Genomic DNA, 17129 nt, shown 5'->3' with positions numbered 1-17129 from the left:
GACTGAAGGGTCTATTCTGTTTCATGTCCTCCCTCATGGTGCAACGAACAACTCTGAAGTGTACTGTACTAATGTCAGTAGATTGAAGGTACGACTTCAGCGCGTTCGGCTCCACAAAAATGCAAACGAACCTTTATTTCTCCATGACGACACATGGCTCAAAATGGTTCAAATGGCTCTGAGCACTATGGAACTTAACATCTGATGTCATCAGTCCCCTGGACTTAGAACTACTTAAACCTAACTAACCTAAGGACATCACACACATCCATGCCCGAGGCAGGATTCGAACCTGCGACCGTAGCGGTCGCGCGGTTCCAGGCTGAAGCGCCTAGAAGCGCTCGGCCACAACGGCCGGCGCGGGCAAGTGCTCTACCGACTGAGCTACCCAAGTACGACTGACGACCCGTCCTCACAGCGGTACTTCCGCCAGTTTCTCGTCTCTTACTTTCCAAACCTCCTGCGAAACTTGAAGTCGTGAGGTGTGCTTGGGTAGCTTATCTGGTAGAGCACTTGCCCACGAGGGGGAAAAGTCCCAAATTCGAGGCAGCCGAGCGGTTCTAGGCGCTTCAGTCTGGAACCGAACGACCGCTAAGGTCGCAGGTTCGAATCCTACCTCGAGCATGGATGTGTGTGATGTCCTTAGATTACTTAGGTTTAAGTATTTGTAAGTTATAGGGGACTCATGACGTGCGTTGTTAAGTCCCATAGTGCTCAGAGCCATTTGAACCCAAGTTTGAGACTCGCTCCAGCACACCATATTAACCCCGGAAGTTTAATATCAGCGCACACTCCGTTGCAGAGTGAAAATTTCATTCTGTAGAGTTCCGTAACGTTCTCCTGTGAATCAGATAAACGTGTAACCATTTGTGCCGTCCTTATTCGTAGACGTTCAGTATCCTCTGTTAAAAGTGTGTAACGTCCCCTTAGAAAAATTAATGAATTACTGTGCTGATAAACCTCTTACATTATTTGATTTTCAAACAGCTGAGCAGAACTGAATGTACTCAGACATTTCGCTCTTTACCTATTCTGATCAACACTAAACTGACACACAATATTTTTAGCGCAACGCAATCTGACTTTCAGTAATCCCTACAAAAGAATGGCCCTGACTAACAATAACCTATACCTTTCATGAATTCTTACCTCATAAAAATCTTCGTCACTCGAACTACTGCAATACAGCGAGCGCCAATACTGCCAGCTAAATAAAAGATTCTAACTACTGAAGGCACTAACTACTGATAGGCATAGTTAGCAAATGAAAGATTTTGATAGAGAACAAACAATGTATTTACCTTAATAGTGTTCAAAATTCATAATATATATATATATATATATATATCAGTTCATGACATCCAGTCTTACATATTTCCTGTCTCTGTCCAGATCATCCACTGTCAAAACTCCGTCATCTCACTCCCCACATCCACCACTGCTGGCGGCTCACCTCCAACAGTTAACATCCAGCTGCCCAACAGTACAATAGCAGACAACAATGCAAACCAGCCACAGACTGCACCCAGCACAGCCAGTGATTTTCATACAGAGCGCTACGGGCGTTACCAATATAAAAACCAAAACAGCCTACTTACAAGTGTTTCGCATGGGTCCCATTAATTTAAGCAGTATTCTAAAATTAGACACACAACTCATTTGTAAACAGCCTGCTTTGTGGACAGCATTTTCCCAATATCCTAGCCGGCCGGTGTGGCCGAGCGGTCCTAGGCGATTCAGTCTGGAACCGCGCGACCGCTACGGTCGCAGGTTCGAATCTTGCCTCGGCCATGGATGTGTGTGATGTCCTTTGGTTAGTTAGGTTTAAGTATTTCTAAGTTCTAGGGGACTGATGACCTCAGATGTTTTATCCCATAGTGCTCAGAGCCATTTGAACCATTTTGAACCCAATACCCTGCCATTGAAATGAACTCTGCCACCTGCCATACCTACGTCTGAATTTATGTGATCGTTCGATTCCATATCCCTGGAAACTGTTACATCCAGGTATATGTGTAAGTAAGTTGATTGGTCCCATTTGTAGCTCACCGATGTTGTACTCGTACGGTACTAAACTTGTTTTGTTTTTGCGACGTATAATATTTTAAGCTTCTGAAACTTTGAAATAAATTGCTAATCTCTGCACCATTTTGAAATTTTATCAGTATCTGACAATATTTGTGCAACTTTGTATCAGGTAACATTTCTCAACATCGCCTGTACAACGTTTGGAGCCACTATCAGTGTTGTATATCAAGTCATCAACATTCAACGTCAACAATGTCACAACACACTCCCTAGAGCATACCTGAAGTTATTGTTTCTGCGTGGTTATTGTCTCGTAAGGCAGAAGTTACGAGTTCAAGTCCCATTACGGCCATGGATGTCGATTTTCACTGTCAAATGAAACTAAATGGTTCCAGAGACGTTTTTACGAGGATAAGTCAGTTATTACCCGCAAAGTAGCTATAAAATTTTATTGTAATCAAATAGGCAACTTACAAGAACATTTAGAATGAGATTTTCACTCTGCAGCGGAGTGTGCGCTGATAAGAAACTTCCTGGCAGATTGTGTGCCCGACCGAGACTCGAACTCGGGCACACAGTTTTAATCTGCCAGGAAGTTTCATATCAGCGCACACTCCGCTGCAGAGTGAAAATCTCATTCTGGAAACATTCCCCAGGCTGTGGCTAAGCCATGTCTCCGCATATCCTTTCTTTCAGGAGTGATAGTTCTGCAAGGTTCGCAGGAGAGCTTCTGTAAAGTTTGGAAGGTAGGAGACGAGGTACTGGCAGAAGTAAAGCTGTGAGTACCGGGCGTGAGTCGTGCTTCGGTAGCTCAAATGGTAGAGCACTTGCCCGCGAAAGGCAAAGGTCCCGAGTTCGAGTCTCGGTTGGGCACACAGTTTTAATCTGCCAGGAAGTTTTACAGGAACATTGTTTATCGACGCCGGCCAAAGTGGCCGTGCGGTTAAAGGCGCTGCAGTCTGGAACCGCAAGACCACTACGGTCGCAGGTTCAAGTCCTGCCTCGGGCATGGATGTTTGTGATGTCCTTAGGTTAGTTAGGTTTAACTAGTTCTAAGTTCTAGGGGACTAATGACCTCAGCAGTTGAGTCCCATAGTGCTCAGAGCCATTTGAACCATTTTTTGTTTATCGACAATGTCTCCTTGCGTTTCAACGCACATCGTCCATTGTTGTACAAGCTTCCTGATGCCCTCATAAAAGAAGGTTCTCGGTTGAGCTGCGAGCCAGGAATGCACCGCTTCTTTCACTGCTTCGTCCGAGGCAAATCGACGGCCCCTTATTGCCTGTTTGGGTGGACAAAGCAAGTGATACTGGACCAAACAAGTGACAGTCAGAAGGGGCAAGATCGAGACTATATGGAGGATGATCCAGTATTTCAAATATGAATTTTTGGAGCGGTGCAGCAGTGTGGTCAGCAGTATGCTGACGGGCATTGCCGTGCAACAACACAACACCTTTTGACAGCAACCCTCGGCGTTTGCTTCGAATTGCAGGCTTTAGCCTAGCAGTAAGTATCTCACCGTAACGTACACTGTTCATTGTTGTGCCCCTCTCCCCGGTACTGGACCCTGTGCGACTCAAAAAACCGTAAGCGTCAGTTTTCCTGCGGACGGTTGGGTCTTTTCTTGCATGGCGAATTTGGATGTTTCCATTTCATACTCTGCCGTTTACTCTCCGGCTCGTAATGATGGATCCATGTTTCGTCACCAGTAATGATTCTGTCTAAGAATACGTCCCCTTCGTTACCATAGCGATCCAAATGTTTTTTTTTTTTTTTTGCAGATGTCCAAGCGTGTTTGTTTATGCAACTGTGTGAGTTGTTTTGGGACCCATCTTGCACAAACTTTATGAAGCCCAAGTCTGTTGTGGATGATTGCGTAGACAGAATCGTGACTAATTTGCTGACGATGAGCCACTTTATCAATAATTAGTCGTCTGTCTAAGAGAATCATTTCACGTGAACGCTCAATGGTTTCTTCATCTGTGGCGGTAAACGGTCGTCCGGCTCCTTCATCGTGCGAAACATTTGTGCGACCATTTCGGAATTTTTCAGTCCATTCGTAGACATTCCGTTGTGGCAAAACACTGTTCCCGTGCTGTACCGAAAGTCATCGATGAATTTCGGCCTCTGATACACCTTCCGACCACAAAAGACGGATCACTGAACGTTGCTCTTCTTTGGTGCAAATAAGCAGTGGAGCATCCACGATTAACAGCACGGCAGCGATAACGAAACTAAACCAGCAGCTTGAAAATTGCAAAGATATAACAACAAATAAACAAAGCATGCGTCATCAACGTAAAACGACAGGACTACCAAAATAAACAAAAATATTACTAAATTGCGGATAATAATTGACCTACCATCGTAGGTATGAAACATCTGCCGGCCGAAGTGGCCGTGCGGTTCTAGGCGCTGCAGTGTGGAACCGCGAGACCGCTACGGTCGCAGGTTCGAATCCTGCCCCGGGCATGGATGTGTGTGATGTCCTTAGGTTAGTTAGGTTTAACTAGTTCTAAGTTCTAGGGGACTAATGACCTGAGAATTTGAGTCCCATAGTGCTCAGAGCCATTTATGAAACATCTATAGTGTATATATGCTAACTGAAGCGACGAATGAAAATTTGTACGAAGACCGGGAATTCGAACTTGGATCTCCTGCTCACTAGGCAGATGCGCCAACCACTACGCCGCCCAGGCACGGTGGCTTTGGCTTTGCACAACGGCACGGACTATCCTAGCACCCCCCCTCCTCAGTTCAAATTTCCATACTCGCCTCATCCAGCTTGGTATTCCCCCTAAACTGGAACTGCATTGCAGAGGCTTTCCAACTGTATTGGAATATAATGTAAGCATCGAACGAAACTGTTGTTCATAGTGCATATACACAGTCATGATGACCCTCATGGTTTCATAAGTTAGTTCGATGTTATTCATATGGGATGAATACAGTATGTGAATAAACCAGGAACATCATAATTAACAGCGAAAACCGACACTGTTGAAAGTGTACGGTGAAAGAAGCAAAAAGGTCCCATTAAGCATGGGTCCGCGAACGAGCGCTTTGGGAGATAATTGCTTATGTTTGGTTGAGGACCGCAGCTGACTTCAGAAGGAAATAATCTCCTAGTTAGTACAAATGTATTTAAATCGAATACTTTTCGATTATAACTGCAATTCCATTCCTGCACAATGGTTAAATTATTCGCACATTGCACACAAATGTAGCATCTGTTTCTTTTATTTACATTTATTTAGACTAACAATCGCTTCTTGTATTTTATTCCTGTCAGCACTCAAGCCATGAACTGACAACTTAGCAGTTAATGGCTGCAGTGCTGACACCGAAGTTTACAGATAGTCTGCACAATCAATGATGTTGGCCACTGATGCGGTATGTATAGGGATCGTGTCAACCCCTTCAACATCAACTATGGCCTGAAGATGGTGCATTGTAGCACCGAAACTGGCGGCTACAAAATAACTTAAATCAAAAGGACGGCTGTAGGCGTTTCATTTTCTTACAGTAGTAAAATGCCTTGGTCTCCAAGACCTCCAGTCAAAAGGATGGACATACGAAAACTTAGTTTAACAAGATTTTTGACACTCGGTACAGATGAGTTGGTACCTGGTCTCACAATCAGATTCGGGAGGATGGAGTCTCATGTTCTGTCCTGCCACCCTAAATTTTCTAGATCACTTCACACAAATATCGAGATATTTCCATCCAAAAGGCTAAGACCATCTCTTCTGTTTTCGTTTCACTGACACATGTGACATGTTTTCTCTTGTGTTGCAACGACAAGACCTATATCATTGTCAAATGGTCGTTGTACGAATCCATTATTATGCTAAAATGTGCTATTAATGTACAACAGTAATGCAATCGTTACCGAGTAAATGGCACATACCCATCACGAATATCTGAAGAAAGGTTTGTGCGTAATGACATCATGAAGAAACCTTAAGCACAGAATATCATGACTCCCTAATCCAGAGCATTAAAAACGTGACATATTTCTCAGTGGTGCTATACCCTCCGACTAAAAAACACATGATGACAGATACAGAGTCAGAAATCTATTCTGGGCGGGAGAAGTACATATCGCAGTGGAGAAGACAGAGTTCTCGTGACGTAAATTCAGTCGGCGTTGGCCCCTTTCGCTATACGTAATGTGTTCCACATGCGCCTTGTAATTTCGATTACAGGTCTTCAGCCCAAGTGTCATTTTTGACAGCGAAGATAGATCTATCTCAGATGGCGAGCGAACCACGAATAGCCTAAACATTTCGATCAGAGCGCAAGGTACAATGAGCGAAGAAATTTTATCGCAGCCTGCTGACACGGAATTCAAATTTGGACATAAATATTTATGCGGCGGATCGCGTGTAGGACGGCGTAAGTTATTTGAATACTGGCGAACATGAGGGCAATTTAGATTAGGATCTGTTTGTTCCGCGGTGTGAAGCTTGCGCCAGAGGTCCGGCGACTCTCTGTGTTAAACAGCCGTGGTGGTTAGCCGACGGCGAAAGAGCGCTGACGTGACCAGCAAAGAAAAATGGCTGCCAGGCTTTGCTCCATCACCCCGTCGTACAGGTCAAAACGACGCGGTCACATACTATGCCATGCTTTGTTCCGTACATCAAACTGACAGCGAATATTCGACCGCTTTAGCTGCAATGGTGACCACAACACTTCGGCTTCGCCACTGCTGCAGTTGTCGTGGTTGTTTCTAGTGAGTTCTTACGCCTTAGTTTCTCTGTGCCAAGTTAGTTGCGTGCGATGGTTCAGGTTGTTCAGGTCCCACTTTGATGCAGAGTGATCAGTTTCTTCCAAAGGCCGCGATTTTATGTGTAATCTTGCTAAATAAACATTTTGAAAGTCTAAAGTATAAGCACGCGTTTCTATGATTCACGATCACCAACGGGTGGAAGATGTCTTTTCGCCCGGTCGTTGCTAGCTAAAAGTATTGGTGATTTTATTTATAGCGTGTGTGGAGGTCAAGAGGTTATCTTGTGATTCATTACTGTTGATATTTGAACGAACTGACCTCGTAACTTGTACATGTAACGTACCACAAGGATTCAAGTAATTAAAAGTGTGGTGTCACCGCCAGACACCACACTTGCTAGGTGGTAGCCTTTAAATCGGCCGCGGTCCGTTAGTATACGTCGGACCCGCGTGTCGCCACTATCAGTGATTGCAGACCGAGCGCCGCCACACGGCAGGTCTAGAGAGACTTCCTAGCACTCGGCCCAGTTGTACAGCCGACTTTGCTAGCGATGCTACACTGACAAATACGCTCTCATTTGCCGAGACGATAGTTAGCATAGCCTTCAGCTACATCATTTGCTATGACCTAGCAAGGCGCCATTACCAGTTTATATTGAGATTGTAATTATGTATCATCAAGAGCGATATTCTCCAATTATGGATTAAAGTTAAGTATTACATCAACTACGTACTATATTTTCTACTATAAATTCCCTTAACTGTTCCAGATCTCACGCCAGTCTGCGTGAGCTTAAACGCGTGCGTTTCGGCATCCTCTAGCAACACGGTGTTGGCTCTGCAGCCAACACATCAAAAAGTACTCACAGTGCAAGTGAGCAGCATCTGTGCCGCATTCTGCCGCTGAGAATTGCAATTGTTCCCCACTCTACAGGAGTCACAAAATGCTGTTGTTATACAGGGTGGCCGGCCGCTGTGACCGAACGGTTCTGGGCGCTTCAGTCCAGAACCGCGCTGCTGCTACGGACGCAGGTTCGAGTCCTCCCTCGGGCATGGGTGTGTGTGTTTGTCCTTAGGATAATTTAAGTAGTGTGTAAGCTTAGGGACTGATGACCTTAGCAGTTAAGTCCCATAAGATTTCACACACATTTGAACATTTATTAGGGGGAGCTGTAGAGGATAAACATTGTATGAGAAGACACAAATTGGAATACATCCAACAAACAACTGAAAATTTAGGTTTTAAATTGCTACTCTGAGGTGAAAAGGTTGGCACAAGACAGAAATTTCAAGGCGGGCTGCATGAAACCAGTCAGGAGACGATGACTCAAGGAAAAGGAGATGAAAAAAAAAAAAGCTTTCGAAAATTGCAGTGCGGGGATTCTCCACAGACCACGCGTGGCTGTTGCGGCTACTCATCGTTCGGTGACACAGGCTTCATCCGAGAAAAGTGCATACGCTGGAAATTGAGTGTCCATAACATAGCGCTATAACAGTAATTGGCTCATTAACGTTACGTTTGACGGCAGCAGGAGATAAAACTTGAAATTTCTGTTAGTAGTGAAGGAGTAGAAACTGTTCCCATACCACTCGTACTTTTCACAGACTACTCGGCACGACACTTTTCACTTGCAGCTGGGCGAACTCGAAAAGTGTAGCTCAGAAAAAGTCGGCGTTATATCCACTAACCCGCCAGCTCGAATTCTGCCATTTCAGCAGCACGGTGGGGTCAAATCAGCGCGTTGAAGTTTGAATGGTACGGCTCGTGGGGTGTGGAAGCTCCAGTCATACTGCATGTGTTTCCGCCAAAAGTTCGTGTTTGAGCATACTAGGACAGGTCGGCGGTTACAGAAAAGAAACGGTTAGTACAGGGCTATTACAAATGATTGAAGCGATTTCATAAATTCACTGTAGCTCCATTCATTGACATATGGTCACGACACACTACAGATACGTAGAAAAACTCATAAAGTTTTGTTCGGCTGAAGCCGCACCTCAGGTTTCTGCCGCCAGAGCGCTCGAGAGCGCAGTGAGACAAAATGGCGACAGGAGCCGAGAAAGCGTACGTCGTGCTTGAAATGCACTCACATCAGTCAGTCATAACAGTGCAACGACACTTCAGGACGAAGTTCAACAAAGATCTACCAACTGCTAACTCCATTCGGCGATGGTATGGGCAGTTTAAAGCTTCTGGATACCTCTGTAAGGGGAAATCAACGGGTCGGCCTGCAGTGAGCGAAGAAACGGTTGAACGCGTGCGGGCAAGTTTCACGCGTAGCCCGCGGAAGTCGACGAATAAAGCAAGCAGGGAGCTAAACGTACCACAGCCGACGGTTTGGAAAATCTTACGGAAAAGGCTAAAGCAGAAGCCTTACCGTTTGCAATTGCTACAAGCCCTGATACCCGATGACAAAGTCAAACGCTTTGAATTTTCGGCGCGGTTGCAACAGCTCATGGAAGAGGATGCGTTCAGTGCGAAACTTGTTTTCAGTGATGAAGCAACATTTTTTCTTAATGGTGAAGTGAACAGACACAATGTGCGAATATGGGCGGTAGAGAATCCTCACGCATTCGTGCAGCAAATTCGGAATTCACCAAAAGTTAACGTGTTTTGTGCAATCTCACGGTTTAAAGTTTACGGCCCCTTTTTCTTCTGCGAAAAAAACGTTACAGGACACGTGTATCTGGACATGCTGGAAAATTGGCTCATGCCACAACTGGAGACCGACAGCGCCGACTTCATCTGTCAACAGGATGGTGCTCCACCGCACTTCCGTCATGATGTTTGGCATTTCTTAAACAGGAGATTGGAAAACCGATGGATCGGTCGTGGTGGAGATCATGATCAGCAATTCATGTCACGGCCTACACGCTCTGCCGACTTAACCCCATGCGATTTCTTTATGTGAGGTTATGTGAAAGATTCAGTGTTTAAACCTCCTCTACCAAGAAACGTACCAGAACTGCGAGCTCGCATCAACGATGCTTTCGAACTCATTGATGGGGACATGCTGCGCCGCGTGTGGGAGGAACTTGATTATCGGCTTGATGCCTGCCGAATCACTAAAGGGGCACATATCGATCATTTGTGAATGCCTAAAAAAACTTTTTGAGTTTTTGTATGTGTGTGCAAAGCATTGTGAAAATATCTCAAATAATAAAGTTATTGTAGAGCTGTGAAATCGCTTCAATTATTTGTAATAACCCTGTACAATGTTAACTTAAGTATTATAATCTCCTGGAAATGGAAAAAAGAACACATTGACACCGGTGTGTCAGACCCACCATACTTGCTCCGGACACTGCGAGAGGGCTGTACAAGCAATGATCATACGCACGGCACAGCGGACACACCAGGAACCGCGGTGTTGGCCGTCGAATGGCGCTAGCTGCGCAGCATTTGTGCACCGCCGCCGTCAGTGTCGGCCAGTTTGCCGTGGCATACGGAGCTCCATCGCAGTCTTTAACACTGGTAGCATGCCGCGACAGCGTGGACGTGAACCGTATGTGCAGTTGACGGACTTTGAGCGAGGGCGTATAGTGGGCATGCGGGAGGCCGGGTGGACGTACCGCCGAATTGCTCAACACGTGGGGCGTGAGGTCTCCACAGTACATCGATGTTGTCGCCAGTGGTCGGCGGAAGGTGCACGTGCCCGTCGACCTGGGACCGGACCGCAGCGACGCACGGATGCACGCCAAGACCGTAGGATCCTACGCAGTGCCGTAGGGGACCGCACCGCTACTTCCCAGCAAATTAGGGACACTGTTGCTCCCGGAGTATCGGCGAGGACCATTCGCAACCGTCTCCACGAAGCTGGGCTACGGTCCCGCACACCGTTAGGCCGTCTTCCGCTCACGCCCCAACATCGTGCAGCCCGCCTCCAGTGGTGTCGCGACAGGCGTGAATGGAAGGACGAATGGAGACGTGTCGTCTTCAGCGATGAGAGTCGCTTCTGCCTTGGTGCCAATGATGGTCGTATGCGTGTTTGGCGCCGTGCAGGTGAGCGCCACAATCAGGACTGCATACGACCGAGGCACACAGGGCCAACACCCGGCATCATGGTGTGGGGAGCGATCTCCTAAACTGGCCGTACACCACTGGTGATCGTCGACGGGACACTGAATAGTGCACGGTACATCCAAACCGTCATCGAACCCATCGTTCTACCATTCCTAGACCGGCAAGGGAACTTGCTGTTCCAACAGGACAATGCACGTCCGCATGTATCCTGTGCCACCCAACGTGCTCTAGAAGGTGTAAGTCAACTACCCTGGCCAGCAAGATCTCCGGATCTCTCCCCCATTGAGCATGTTTGGGACTGGATGAAGCGTCGTCTCACGCGGTCTGCACGTCCAGCACGAACGCTGGTCCAACTGAGGCGCCAGGTGGAAATGGCATGGCAAGCCGTTCCACAGGACTACATCCAGCATCTCTACGATCGTCTCCATGGGAGAATAGCAGCCTGCATTGCTGCGAAAGGTGGATATACACTGTACTAGTGCCGACATTGTGCATGCTCTGTTGCCTGTGTCTATGTGCCTGTGGTTCTGTCAGTGTGATCATGTGATGTATCTGACGCCAGGAATGTGTCAATAAAGTTTCCCCTTCCTGGGACAATGAATTCACGGTGTTCTTATTTCAATTTCCAGGAGTGTATATTCTTCAACACAAATTACGAGAAACACTAATCCAAAACGCCAGTTATTAGCGGAAATAGTTGTTACACGTGGCAAGATGTTTGAACTGAGAAAAGTTTGAAAGAGCTAAGGAAATCAGCGTACGCTAGCCCATAGCGTGTTAAACCGGAACAACTAACATGCTTGGTTAAGAAACTAAGATAATGGTTTGAATTTCAAATGTTCTCAATGGAAAAATTATACAGATACAGAATGGGAGTTGATAACTAGCTGCTAGAGATCTAGAGTTTCGTCGCAAGGGGCGGCAAAAGCCGCTGCGCTTTTCAACTTACCAACAGCATGAAGATTAGCGCGAAGTCGTAGCGTCGGGCCCGGCGTGGGATGCCCGTGCTCGGACGTTTGTCAGTGCCCTTGCCTCGCTATGCAACGAAGTTGATAGCAAGTTAGTCTGTGTCACTAAGACCACGTGGCTTTAATGAATCAGTACTTGACTGTACTACAGGTGACGAGTTATTGAGTATAACGCCGAGCGGAGTGGTCGCGCCGTTTGAGGCGCCGTGTCACGAATTGCGCGCCCCCCCCCCCCCCCGCCCCCCTCCCCTACCGGCAGTCCGGAACCACGCGATCGCTAAGGCCGCAGGTTCGAATCCTGCCTCGGGCGTGGATGTGTGTGATGTCCTTAGGTTAGTCAGGTTTAAGTAGTTCTAAGTTCTAGGTGACTGATGACCTCAGATGTTAAGTCCCATAGTGCTCAGAGCTATTTGAACCATTTGAACCTCCCGCCGAAGGTTCGAGCCCTCCCTGTGCGCGTTGTTATTAGAATAAGTTAGTTTAAGTAGTGTGTGAGACATGGGGCCGATGACCTCAGCAGTTTGGTCCCTTAGAAATTCACACACATGTGAACATTTTAGAAGCGCTTTGTCACGGATTGCGGGGCTCCTACCTCCGGAGGCTCGAGCCCTCGCTTGGGCATATGTGTGTGTATTCTTCTTACAAGGGAACCTCCCCATCGCACCCCCCTCAGATTTAGTTATACAGGGTGCTTCAAAAATGACCGGTATATTTGAAACGGCAATAAAAACGAAACGAGCAGCGATAGAAATACACCGTTTGTTGCAATATGCTTGGGACAACAGTACATTTTCAGGCGGACAAACTTTCGAAATTACAGTAGTTACAATTTTCAACAACAGATGGCGCTGCAAGTGATGTGAAAGATATAGAAGATAACGCAGTCTGTGGGTGCGCCATTCTGTATGTCGTCTTTCTGCTGTAAGCGTGTGCTGTTCACAACGTGCAAGTGTGCTGTAGACAACATGGTTTATTCCTTAGAACAGAGGATTTTTCTGGTGTTGGAATTCCACCGCCTAGAACACAGTGTTGTTGCAACAAGACGAAGTTTTCAACGGAGGTTTGATGTTACCAAAGGACCAAAAAGCGATACAATAAAGGATCCGTTTGAAAAATTTCGCCGGCCGCGGTGGCCGTGCGGTTCTGGCGCTGCAGTCCGGAACCGCGGGACTGCTACGGTCGCAGGTTCGAATCCTGCCTCGGGCATGGGTGTGTGTGATGTCCTTAGGTTAGTTAGGTTTAAGTAGTTCTACGTTCTAGGGGACTTATGACCTAAGATGTTGAGTCCCATAGTGCTCAGAGCCATTTCAACCATTTTTTTGAAAAATTTCAACGGACTGGGAACATGACGGATGAACTTGCTGGAAAGGCAGGGCGACCGCGTACGGCAACCACAGAGGGCAACGCGCAGCTAGTGCAGCAGGTGATCCAACAGCGGCCTCGGGTTTCCATACACCGTGTTGCAGCTGCTGTCCAAATGACGCCAACGTCCACGTATCGTCTCATGCGCCAGAGTTTACACCTCTATCCGTACAAAATTCAAACGCGGCAAACCCTCAGCGCCGCTACCATTGCTGCACGAGAGACATTCGCTAACGATATAGTGCACAGGATTGATGACGGCGATATGCATGTGGGCAGCATTTGGTTCACTGACGAAGCTTATTTTTACCTGGACGGCTTCGTCAATAAACAGAAATGGCGCATATGGGGAACCGAAAAGCCCCATGTTGCAGTCCCATCGTCCCTGCATCCTCAAAAAGTATTGGTCTGGGCCGCCATTTCTTCCAAAGGAATCATTGGCCCATTTTTCAGATCCGAAACGATTACTGCATCACGCTATCTGGACATTCTTCGTGAATTTGTGGCGGTACAAACTGCCTTAGACGACACTGCGAACACCTCGTGCGTTTATGCAAGATGGTGCCCGGCCACATCGCACGGCCGACGTCTTTAATTTCCTGAATGAATATTTCGATGATCGTGTGATTGCTTTGGGCTATCCGAAACATACAGGAGGCGGCGTGGATTGGCCTCCCTATTCGCCAGACATGAACCCCTGTGACTTCTTTCTATGGGGACACTCGAAAGACCAGGTGTACCGCCAGAATCCAGAAACAATTGAACAGCTGAAGCAGTACATCTCATCTGCATGTGAAGCCATTCCGCCAGACACGCTGTCAAAGGTTTCGGGTAATTTCATTCAGAGACTACGCCATATTATTGCTACGCATGGTGGATATGTGGAAAATATCGTACCATAGAGTTTCCCAGACCGCACCGCCATCTGTTGTTGAAAATTGTAACTACTGTAATTTCGAAAGTTTGTCTGCCTGAAAATGTATTGTTGTCCCAAGCATATTGCAACAAACGGTGTATTTCTGTCGCTGCTCGTTTAGTTTTTATTGCCGTTTCAAATATACCGGTCATTTTTGAAACACCCTGTAAGTTGGCACAGTGGATAGGCCTTGGAAAACTGAACGCAGATCAATCGAGAAAACAGGAAGAAGTTGTGTGGAACTATGAAAAAAGTTAGCAAAATATACAAACTGAGTAGTCCATGTGCAAGATAGGCAATATAAAGGATAGTGTGAGTTCAGGAGCGCCGTGGTCCCGTGGTTAGCGTTAGCAGCTCTGGAACGAGAGCTCTTTGGTTCAAATGTTCTCTCGAGTGAAAAGTTTAATTTTTTATTTTCAGACAATTATCAAAGTTCAGGCACTCACACATAATCAACATCGCTCTCCAAAATTCCAGGACATGTTCAGATTTGCTTGGACATTGTAACCTCCCCAAGAAACACGACAATATTTAATTATGAATGCTAATGGACATTGCTCTAAGCGTAACCTGCCCACAATGAAATGTACTGACAATGGGAACAAAAATGTGAAATTCGCAATCTGACTCAAATATAAATCCTTCAAAAAATTAAAGTCCATTCAGTGACAAGAAAATTCAATTAAACCGAAATATCGGTCTTTGGCCCTGTGTAAAACAATCAGAATTAAAGTCTTACCTCAGAATAAATGGATGTCACATATCTGCTCTTGTTGTTGCGCACCGCTTGGAGGAACTGCATTGCAAATAATAATATTCTCTCTTTTTTTTTTTGTGATTCTAGTGAAATTTTTCTTCAAAAGAAGTGGAATGAAATGGGAAGTGCAACGAGATCTTCAGTTCAATAAAAATTAAATTTTTGAAAAAATGCTTTTGAAATAAAAATTATTATTGGGGAACTTGTTGGAGAATAATTACAATAAATAAATTTTTACATTATCTAATGATTATATTAATTAATGGTATACCTTATTCACCATCTTGACCAGTGTTGCCGACCGCCTACATCACACAACCGCACTGGGCTGATACTACTGACCGACCGCTCTGCATGACGACTACAGACTGAGTTCTGCTCTCAACTAGACAGAGCTACAGACTCGCAACGACTGAACTGACAGACTCGCAACGACTGACTACTGCTACTGACTGAGAACCGCTCGCAACACTCGCGCGGTCAAGCGCATACTCTCTGGTCACAGATGCTACAATGCCTCGCCATCGCTGCTATGTTACATACGTGTTTCATAACCCTCCACTGGGGGGGCAAAAATTTGGCAGCGATGGTGAGTCATTTGGACTTGCCAAGCGCGGCAAAATTTTTCTTTAATTAACAAAATTCTACAACTTACAGAATATTTAAATGTTGTGCACACGCACTAAGTACAAAATACATCAGACAAAGACAAAATGTGAGTACAAAACATAGTAGCAAATCAGAAAAGTATATACAAATTATTTGACAGATAACAAAGTGCACAGGCACTGAAAATTCTTTAGCATATTCAGAACAAATGAACAGACTGGCAAGAATAATTAGATGTAGTACATAAAGTATATGTTGTGCACACGCACTAAGTACAAAATATATCAGACAAAGACAAAATGTGAGTACAAAACATAGTAGCAAATCAGAAAAGTATATACAAATTATTTGACAGATAAAGTGCACAGGCACTGAAAAAATTCTTTAGCATATTCAGAACAAATAAACAGACTGGCAAAAAATATTATGTTGACAAGTGACATAAGTGTACTCGCATTGGAGTTCAGCGAATCGAAAAATGTATAACCTATGAACATAAATGATGTTACCAAAAAATTTTTTCTTTATGTGACAAGAATCAGGATAGGAAAGGGAAGGATTGCATCATGGTTGTAGCACTTTAGATTGCACACAGCTGCTCTGAAAGTCCATATCTTTCCACAGAAGTACAACACCAAGTGACACAACTTGAAGATCTTTTCCCATCAGAATTTATCAGTGTAGCAAAGACACTGAACTGTCGTAGTAATGTTCCATGTTTTCATTTTGGCAGTACATTAGGTACACCAAACAGTGGGACCATAATAACGTCTTCATTGCTCACGGTGGTGGACAGCATGTCGTGTCAACACCACACTCTTACAAGGCACACCAACGTAGAATTAGTGCAAAACCAAAGATAGTGCTCCATGATCACTAGGATAAACAGGACAAATGGACATTGCAGTAATTCAGGGTAGTTAGCTTATGAGGAGAAGGACATTATGTCACATAATATTGACAATTACAGACTTAATTAGTAGTTTGTGGCATTCATAGCCCAGTTATTGAACATTTCTGTACCAAGTATGTAGTATTACAGAAAAATGTTCATTAATTGTTGTACATAGAATCAGTAGCCTTCTTTTCCTGGTTACAAAGCATTATGAAATAATCGCGTTCTTTTCAGTTACAGAGTATAATCAAGAATCATTAACCTTCTCCTAATTACAGTTAATTAATCATTTGTCATTCCAATAATCATTAGCCTTTGCCTAATTACAGTTAATTAATCATTTGTCGTTAATTAATCATTTGTCTAATTACAGTTAATTAATCATTTGTCTAATTACAGTTAATTAATCATTTGTCGTTAATTAATCATTTGTCTAATTACAGTTAATTAATTGATCATTTGTCATTTCAATATAGTAAGAATTATTAGCCTTAATTAATTACAAAGCATTATTAAACAGTACCATAGTTAATTAATTATGTGTCATTCCAATCTATTAAGAATCATTAGTCTTTTCCTAATTACAAAGCATTATGAAACAGTCACATTCATTTCCAACAACAAAGTATGGCATCGTTAATTAATCATTTGAAATTCCAATATATTAAGAATTATTAGTCTTCTCCTAATTACAAAGCATTATTAAACAGTCACATTCATTTCAAATTACAAAGTATCAACATTGGAAACAAGAGCTAATCAATGGCATAATTAATAACAATTCGTGGAGTGACATTAATTATTGGCACTCAGTGGCCAGCAAGTATTGAATAAAATCATC

The sequence above is a fragment of the Schistocerca serialis genome, chromosome 8 (assembly GCF_023864345.2).
Source record: "Schistocerca serialis cubense isolate TAMUIC-IGC-003099 chromosome 8, iqSchSeri2.2, whole genome shotgun sequence".
Taxonomy (NCBI): domain Eukaryota; kingdom Metazoa; phylum Arthropoda; class Insecta; order Orthoptera; family Acrididae; genus Schistocerca; species Schistocerca serialis.
Note: the sequence above shows the minus strand (reverse complement) of the source record.